This window comes from Carettochelys insculpta, chromosome 3 (genome assembly GCF_033958435.1).
Source record: "Carettochelys insculpta isolate YL-2023 chromosome 3, ASM3395843v1, whole genome shotgun sequence".
Lineage (NCBI taxonomy): Eukaryota > Metazoa > Chordata > Testudines > Carettochelyidae > Carettochelys > Carettochelys insculpta.
The window spans coordinates 67,510,479-67,520,545 of record NC_134139.1 but is presented as its reverse complement, the minus strand read 5'-3'; positions in this window follow the sequence as shown (position 1 = coordinate 67,520,545).

The following is a 10,067-nucleotide window of genomic DNA, read 5'->3' as shown; positions in this document are numbered from 1 at the left end:
TGTGATAACATTATACTGTTTTACGATGTAATTCTAATGCTGCTCTCTAAAATGTATCATAGAGTCTCTCTGCTTTACATTTTTTTTATTTGAAGAAGAAATTAATTTGACATTTATACCATAGTGCATTTCCTTTGCAGGTATAAAACTAATGTAGAAAACTATGTTCTCTTCACTACCAGAACCACTGTAAGTGTTATTTAATAATGATCAAACCAAATCAATCTTGATTTGTAATACAAGACACTCAGCTTCTATTTGAGTATATTAAGGATGGATATTTGTGTATATTAAGGATCTCAAAGACCCTTTATTTTGTAAAGTCTTACTATTGCAAAGTACAATAGATTTTGCTGTATATAAGATGATTTTTCTGTAAGAATATGTCAGAACCAATTCAGGAAGGCACACGTTACTTCACAGTAGAAAGTTGTCACACCCTCTGCTTAAGGAGAAAAACTACTGCTTACACCAAGTTCTTAGATCCAAGAACCAAGTTTCATTTGCATAGGTACAGAGTCCTACACCCAGTGACCAAATGAGTTGTAGTAGGCAAGTGAACTGGCTATGTCGCAAGAGGAAAGGCAGAGATTCTGGGTTCCAATATGCTCTTTTATACATGTATTTATATATACTTATATTATACTTTAGCAAAACCCCCTTTTCTTAATTTCTTACCCCAAGTCTTTCCTTCCCTACTGGTTAATATTTATTGCTGTACGTTGTGTTCTAAATTGTACAACACATTATTTCTCTTTTTAGCGGTAATATCACTATCATACTACTTGACAGACACTTTTGCTGTTCTAAATTGCACAACACATTATTTCTCTTTTTAGCAGTAATATCACTATCATACTACTTGACAGACACTGTTTGCTGCAAGTCTTATTTTGGTATCAAAGAGAAACAGCCGAGCTGGCTTTTATATTCAAATTCGGCACATTAACACATGGTTTAAACCAGGATGGGTACTTTCTGAGTCACTATAGGGGCTCGTCTGCATACTTAGCTTAATCTAATTCTTGACCTTCTCCCCTCCCCCACTCTCTGATTTGCTCACCTTGATCATTTTTTTCTGATTTGTCCTCCTTGCTTACTGTTTTTGGTTCCCTGTGCCTTAAATATTGAGTCTGTTCTGGTCTGGCTATGGTCTGAAGAAGTGGGTCTGTCCTACGAAAGCTCACCTAATAAACTATTTTGCTAGTCTTTAAAGTGCTACTTGACTGCTTTTTGTTTTGATAGTGTATAGACTAGCACGGCTCCCTCTCTGTTACTATTCATCTCTTAAAAAGTCATACAGAGCTTATAAAAACTAAACTTGAGCATGCAGGCTTAAAAAAAACCTACCCATACATTGTTTATACATCTACTTATAGATTCCTAATAAATTATTCACAAAATAAACATTGGTTCTTTAGCAGGTTATATAGAGTACATTCATGTAAGCCTTAATCTCTTAAATTTTATCACATGGGTTTATTAAATATACCGTTCAATAACATGGCTATGAAACATGTTAAATCTTGACAAAATTTCAAACAATACAGTTGCAGAAACCCATTTTCAAAAGAAAACACATTTTTTAATTTAGAATCTAGACCATGGGTGAGCAAAATCAGGACTGGGGGACAGATCCTGCCCTCCAAGCACTTCTCTGCAGCCCACCCAGCTGACTCGCAGAGTGTGCATACTTTCAGCCAGCAGCATGTGTTCAGCTGACTCTCCCCTGTACCTTGTTCTATCTGACATTGGTGAAATGACCATTATGATCCACCAATGCCTACAGCACTATGGAGAAATACCCCTCACCATTTATTTACTCTGTGGCAAGGTGGTCTGGTTCCAAGATAGGGATGTGCATTCCATCTGTCTCCCAGGTGTAGTTAGGCAGCCACATGGTGTCAAAACCATCCACTACGTTCTGCACGTCTCCCAGAGTCACTCTTTCGTAGCAGAAGTGTACTGATTGCCTTGGCTCTCTGGATCACAGCAGCCCCCACTGTAGATTTGCCCACTCCAAATTGATTGCCCAGTGACTGGTAGTTGTCTGGTATGCAAGCATCCACGCAGCAATTCCCACATGTTTCTGAATTGTCAAATCAGGTCTTATTTTGGTATCACAGCGCTTTAGGGTGGGGGAAAGCAATTTGCAAAGTTCCCTATAGAGGGTCTAATGAATGCAAAAGTTTTGTAGCCACTGTTGATCACTCCATACCTACAGCACAGTGCAGTCCCACCAGTCCGAGCTTGTTTCACAGTGCCAGAATTGGCACTCTACTGTATGCAAAGCATCAAGAACAGCCAGCATCTCCCCATTTCCCTTCCAGTGTTTCACATTGGTATATATGTCCATTTTCTTCCTGATGTCTTTATTGCTGTCATGGCTGCTTAGTCTTTGAGCATATCACAGCAAAATGTGTGAGGTGCTCATAACATTTTCCACATCTTTAAGCTGCACAGGCTCCATGCTAGCCTTGCAATGGCACCTGCACGGACATGTAAAAAGAACACACAAACACTTTTTTCTGCCATTGCTTTCCAACGGGAGAGGGGGGGTGAAGAGCACTATGGGATGCTGATGTCACACAACCACAATCACCCATGGCACACTTTTTCCTATCACACACTGGGACAGAAACCCACAATGCAATGGGGCAGTAGGAACTATGGGATAGGTACCCACAGTGCATTGCTGAAAAAGTCAAACTCTGGCAACTTAATGGGGACACGCTCTGTTGACTTTGTAAGTGTGGACATGCACCCTTGACTTTACAAAATCAGATGCTAGAAAATTGACCTTAACAAATTCAAACTAAATTATTAGTGTAGACATACCCCCAGAAGCTTAGCCAGCAGCAGCCAACAAACAAATATTGTGTGACTGTTGCACATACCGGCTGTGTCTACACTACAGAGATCTTTCGAAAGAAGCCCTTCCAGAAGATTTCTTCCAAAAGAACTTTTGAAAGAGTGCGTGCACACCCAAAAAAGTGGATCGAAAGAGGGATCTGCTCTTTCAAAGGACAGGATCCACACAGCCCCTGCTCTTTCGAGCCAGGGATTGAAAAATCAGGCCCCATGAGGACTGCTATTTCGAATAAAAGGTCCTGCAGAGCATCAACACATGTTTTCTTTCAAAAAGAAGCTTTCAAAAGGAGGGGTTCTTTCTGAAATGGGAAAGGAAGAGTGATTTCTAAAGGAGCTCTGCATTCTTTCGATTTATGTTAGAACACTTTTTGTGCATAGACTCTCCGTGGGATCTTTTGAAAGAGCCCTTCTTTCAAAAAATCTTTCAAAACAACTTGCTAGTGTAGACTCAGCCACTCAATCTGTGTCACACACACACACAGAGTCACTGCAGCACACAATCTGTCGCAAAGTCTGTCTCGCACACAGGCTGCTTCTACACTAGCCCCCTTCTTTCAAAAGGGGCATGGTAATGAGGCAGTTTGGAAGATGCTAATGAGTCCCTGATATGAATATGCAGTGCCTCATTAGCATAATGGCAGCCACACACAATTTGAAAGTGCTGCTTTCGAAAGACACACTGCCCTCATAGCCAGGGGCCTTCCGAAAGGACGCCCTGATTTCAAAAGCCCCTTCTTCATATTTGGTTTTAGGAAATGCAAGGTGGCACTTCAAAGTTTAATACTTCAAAGTTGCCATGGGGGAGAATTAGCTTAATGAAATGCTGCATATGCACCACAGCCCTTCATTTATAATCTCTTGACGTCCTACTTAACATGCCCTTATGTTGCATGTTAATAGCTTTCAATAGTAGCGAACTGTGTTCCCGTGGAGGAAATAGGAATCCTTATGGATGTAATGGACCTATAGGAGAAGAGAAAGATAAAGACTAGTTTATGCTCACTGGCATAGCTTCCTGTGGGTGTCACAAAGATTGTACTTTTCAACAAGATTTAATAATTAAAAACTTGGTAAAAGTTTTTAAAATCTCTATACAGTTAGATATAATGCAAGAGGTTATATATTTGCATATGCTACAAAAGTTCTCTACTTTTTGTTTAGATATATTTAGAGTATGAAGGAACTTCATTTGTGGAATGGGAAATTTCTTCATTATGTATTGTTTCAAATAGAAGGTAAGAATTGAAAAATTGAGTGATAGCACAGTGGTAACTCACATTAGAATAGAATAGAACTGGAAGGAACCTCAAGAGGTTGAATCCAGTTCCCTGCACTCACAGCAGGATCCAGCACCATCTGCATCATCCCTGACAGATGTTTGTTTAACCTACCACTAGGTGCTTGAAAACTGTTGACTTCGTGATAAGCAAAGCTAGATCAATTTTAAGTACTTAAGGAAATTCAATCCAAAGTTTAAGGTGGTCATGTTTGTATACATATCAAATAAGATGGGCTTCTGTTAAATCTGGCAAGGGTTAATTTGGAGATCTTTTGGAAAACAAAGTGATTTTATTTCTCTTAAGAACTGTGAAGAACAGATCCCTTGCTTCATGATGACAGTTGTGGGTTGAGATTTACAGAGGAGAATTTATATGGGCAATGCTCTGTAAAATACATATTCTTTCTATCTCAGAGATGTAAGGGAGCTGTAGTAAGTGCTGAACAGTATTCTCTGTTTTGTTTTTAAATGGGAGCTGTCTGATTCCTCACATTTGGAGCATCTACTGTTTTCAGGAGGAAGACTCTAATTTAGGCATTAAACTGGTCAAAGGTTCCAAGGTGAATAATGTTAAATACAAATCAGCTGTGACTGAGGCTGATGGCATGAAATCTTTTTGCCTTGGTATTCGTATTTGATCATTTAATGGCCAAGGTACCGAATGCATTTGTGAGTTCCAGATTAGACTGCATTAGGAACAAGAAACCCCAAATGCTGTTGTTTTCAAAGTATCTGTGCCACAAATGAATGATTACTTAAGATGTGGTACAACCTTTAAAAGGATTTCAGATTCACAGGTATTACAGCTCTTATGTTCATAGCACTGAGATCCAAAACTGCCTACAGTGGTTTCCACTGCAGCTTTAATTTGCCTCTCTTCTTGTGTGTTTATGTATAATATGTTCTTCAAATTATGGTGTTAATAAGATTATTTGAATGTACAACCAGATATCACATATTTAAATACATTTGAATGATTGCACATTCAGGTATATATACCCATGTGTTAAAGTGAATGTACTATCATTAGATTGCAAAGTAAAATCCAGATGCAAAGTGCAGTTGTTACCTCCAAAATCCAGACTCAAGGCACCCCAGCAATAATTTGCCTCTTTCAATAACTCATTTGTTTGTATTGGTAGGTGAAAGGAGATGGCCTATCTGAGAGGAATTACCAGGGTTTTATTAGGGGCTCTCCAATGACCTTCAGGAAAGTCCCCAGAACAGACTAACTCTGTTTGCTCTTAGGTGGGTATGGATATAGCTTTCATAGAATTATAGGGCTGGAAGAGACTTCAGGAGGTCGTCAAGTCCAACCACCTGCCGAAAGCAGGGCCAACCCCAACTAAATTATCCTAGCCAGGGCCTTCTCAAGCTGGGACAAAAAGCCCTCTAGGGAAGGAAATTCTAACCCCTCCCTAGGTAACACATTCCAGAGTTTCACCACTCTCATAGTGAAACGGTTTTTCCTGGTATCCAACCTAGACCTTTCCCATCGCAATTTGAGACCATTGCTCCTTGTTATGTCATTTGTCACCACTGAGAACAGCCACTCTACATTATTTTGACCCCCGCCCCCACTCTTCAGAAAGTTGAAGGGTGCTATCAAATCGCCCCTCGCTCTTCTCTTTTGTAGATTACATAAACCCAAATAAGCCTGAAGCCTTTCCTCATAACTCTTGTGCACCAACCTCCTAATCATTTTTGTCACCATCCACTGGACTTTCCAGTGCATCCACATCCTTTCTGTAATGGGGGACCCAGAACTGGAAGCAAACTCCAGATGCAGCCTCACCTAAAGATGCCCAATAAAGGGGAATAATCACCTCCCGGGATCTATTGGCAATGCTCCTGCTAATGCAAACCAGTATGCCGTTAGCCTTCTTGGCTACAAGAGCACACTTTTGGCTCATATCCAGCTTCTCATCCACTGTAATCTCCAGGTCCTTTTCTGCAGAACTGCTGCTTAACCAGTCAGTTCCCAGTCTGTAGCAGTGCTTTAGATTATTCTATCCCAAGTGCAGGACTCTGCACTTGTCCTTGTTGAACCTTCCCGAGTCATCTGTCCAAGCTTCCACTTCTTGTAAGTTTCCTTTTTTGCACTTAAGCTCATCGAAGATTTCTCTGTTAAGCCAGGCTGGTTGCTTACCATATTTGCTTTTTACTGCATATTAGGATGGTGCATTCCTGTGCCTTTTATAAAGTTTCTTTTAAATACAGCCAATTTTGCTGGACTCCTTTCCATCTCAAGTTAGCATCCTAGGGGACCCTATCCATCAGTTCTCTGATGTAGTCAAAAGTCTGTTTTTCTGACATCCAAGGTCTGTATTTTGATATTCTCCTTTCTTCCTTTGGTCAGGAGCCTGAAGTCAGCCATCTCATGATTACTACTGCCCAGATTGCCACCCACATCTACTTTCCCTACCAGTTCCTCCCTGTTTGTGAGCAGCAGGTCGAGATGAGAATAGCCCCTGGTTGGTTCCTTCAGCATTTACACTAGGAAGTTGTCCCCAACATTCTCCAAAACTTCCTGGATGGAAGAGTGATTGACATCTTAGCTGCTGGGGGAGACATCCCCATGGCAGCTGCAAAGTCCCCACTATCTTAACCACTGGGGGAGACTTCCGCATGGCAGCAGCAAAGCCCCCCAGTATCTTAACTGCTAGGGGACAATTCCCCACAGCAGCAGCAAAGCTCAGAATATCTTTCCCCCCCTTGGAGCCCTAAATGTGTGACTGGCAGCATGGTCAGCACTGAATGGCAGTCACATCCTTTTATTGGGTTGGGGGCTACCACAAGATGTGGCTGAGGGCAGGAAAGACCCAGACTGTGTGGTGTCTGTGGAGGACGGAAAGGGTTTGCACACAAATGTCAACCGCTGAGAAGAATTTCTCGGTGTGTTATGCAACCACAACCCCAGCACAGCTTTGTTGACATGTGGTACAGTGGGGCAGGGCTGGCACCAGGCAGCGCAGAAAATAATAGCAAGTGTACAGACAGAGCTGCAAACTCCCTACAGGGGCTATTTGAATGGGTAGATGCACTCACAGCACTAATAGCATAGAAATAAAGAAGACATTTCTCAGGCTGTCATACCAACATGAGCCTACAGCTAAAGGCTTGTTGCTCCCGCTTGTACATTGACATGCTTCCTTTTACTGGAGAGCAGCCGCCAGAGAGTAGCAGCGAGAGGGGCTTTGTGGGTTACATACGGGACACCTCTGGAGGCTAATAAATTCGATTTTGAGACATTGTGCTTCCACACTTGCCTTTAATCGAACTTCTGAATTCAAGCTTGACTCTATACCCACCAGGTAACTGTGATTTTGTAATCTCAAGATTAGTGCACCCAGAATTGAAGACATTCATGTGATAAAACTGAGCTAACTGAAAATTCGAGTTTATCTTTTAGTGGAGATACAGTCTATACCTACACATCTACACTATAAGATAACTTTGAATTTAAGGCAGTTAGCTCAATATTACGACGTTACTGTCTTCATTGTAAATACCATTAGCTCAATTTAGGGTGCGGTAATATTGATATGATAACATTGTCGAAGCCAGCTGGGTGTAGCTATCAGTGCCCCAAGATGGAGTTCCTGGTTCTGTCTCTACCTCTGCAAGCTGAGCACTTGGTTTTTTTATGCGCTGGCCAGCCCCTGCCCTGCCACACTATGTGACAGCTAGGTTGTGGAGGGGGTTGTTTTTGTATGAGAGGCTGAGAAACTTCTTTTCTTTACTTTACATTTTTGCAGGGCCCCCCTCCCTTTCCCACAGGCAGCATGGAGTTGGGGTCTTTCCTGCACCCAACCACATCAGGTGGCTAGCCCCTCTTCTGTGGCCAGAAGCAGCCCAGATCCACCCTGCCTCCATTACTGCCCTGCCAGAGCTGCCAACAGCAACAAACAGGCCAGGACAGTGGGAGAGTATGGAGGTGGGGAGAGGAGATGGGAGGGAGGCCCTGGGAAGTTCATGATTGGATGTTCATTTCTCAGATATCCTGAAAAGGCTCCCCAGTTGTTTTGTTCCCTGGCCCCCCAGGCATTGGTGAGCATAGCAAGCAGGCAGGGCAGCCCCCTAGTATCAGTTTAAAACTAGGAGAGTAGAAGCATTACGACCCCATAATGTGGATGGAGTTATACTGGCCTGAAGGTGCTTTATATTGTGAAGTACAGTTTATGGTGTGTCTACACTCTGAGCACTACAGTGACACAGCTACTACAGTAGCATGAACATTTAATACAGTGACAGAGGGGATTTTTGCCTTTACTATAGCAAATCCACCTCTCCAAGAAGCAGTAGTAATGGTGATGGAAGAATTCTTCCATCAGCCTATAGGTATCTACATGGGGCTTAGTTTGACTTAATTATGTTGCAGTTTTACACAGCCCTGAGCAAGGTGGCTAGGGTAACCTAAAGTTTTAGATGTAGACCAGGCTGTTGTCTGTCTCATAAGTGTAAAAACATAGGCTATATTGGTGTAAGGTACTCATACACTAGCTTAACTGGGTTCACACTAGGGATTGTGCTCATTTAACTATTATGGTATGAAAACACCAGTCCTACCTGAAATAGTTACCTGGGTACAAAAACTGTGTAGACTGAGTCTAAGCTGCAAACCTTCTGAGCACATTGATTTTCAACTGAATGTTTTGAGCTGAATCTAATGATAGTACATTCAAAAATGTGGGAGAATAAGAAAGATGAAGGGTTCACTCAGGATGAAAGATGGAGAGGAATTGTGTCCTAGGTCAAAGTTAAGACTGAGTGAACCAGTCAGAAGTGCATATGTCTGGCATTAAGTTGTATTAGATAGCTGCCTGTTTATTTTTAATTACCATAGTTCACCTACAACAACACTGACCTGTCCCGTCCCTGGTATTCACAGGATTAAAGCACAAGTTATAAATGAGGTAAGCTGTCAATAGTAACTAAGAAATTCATGGTGCACTGTGATCACATTTCTATGTTTTTAATGATTATGCAGTATTTGCCAGAGAGTCCTTCCTCTTCAGTGGTTCACAAACTAGATATGAGTAAACAGTATATTTTTTTTTTGTTGGAAAAAAAAGTTTGGGTTGTAAGCAAGATTCTAGCAATAATTCTTCCACTCAGAAGTGATCAGGCCTCAACTGGAGCATTGTGTCCAGTACTGGCTGCCACACTTCAGAAGAGATATAGACAAACTGGAGAAAGTCCAGAAGAGATCAACAAAAATGATTAAAGGTCTAGAAAACATGATTTGTTGGGAAAGATAGATCAAAATGGGTTTGTTTAGTCTAGATAAGAAAACACTGTGGCTGGGTTTACACAGAGCTGCTCTCCCAGCAGCTCCATGCTAATGAGCAGCCTCACAGTTGCAAATGACTGCTCATTAGCATGGTCCCACAGCTCATTAGCATAGCTGCGCGAGCTCTTGCTCTCAGTGGGGGGTGCTGGCGGTAAAGAGGCCATATGGACATGCCCCTGCCAGCAAAAAGACCCTCTGTCACCAGCCCCTTATGCCTGGAAAAGACCTCATGCAGCTATGCTCATAAGCCATGGGACCATGCTAATGAGCAGCGATTTGCAATTGTGAGGCTGCTCATTAGCATGGAGCTGCCAGGAGAGCAGCTCCATATAGACCCAGCCTGCAGGTGGAAACGATAACAGACTTAAAGTATGTAAAAGATTGTTATAAAGAGGAGGGTGATAAATTGTTCTCTTTATCCACTTAGGACAGGACAGGAGGTGATAGGCTGAAATTGCAGCAAAGAAGATTTAGGTTAGACATTAGGAGAAACTTCCTAACAGTACGAATAGTTAAGCCCTGGAACAAATCACCAAGGAAGTTGTAGAATCTCCATTATTGGAGGTTTTTATTAAGAGATTAGGCCAGAGGTGGGCAATAAGTGGCCCATGGGCTGGATATGGT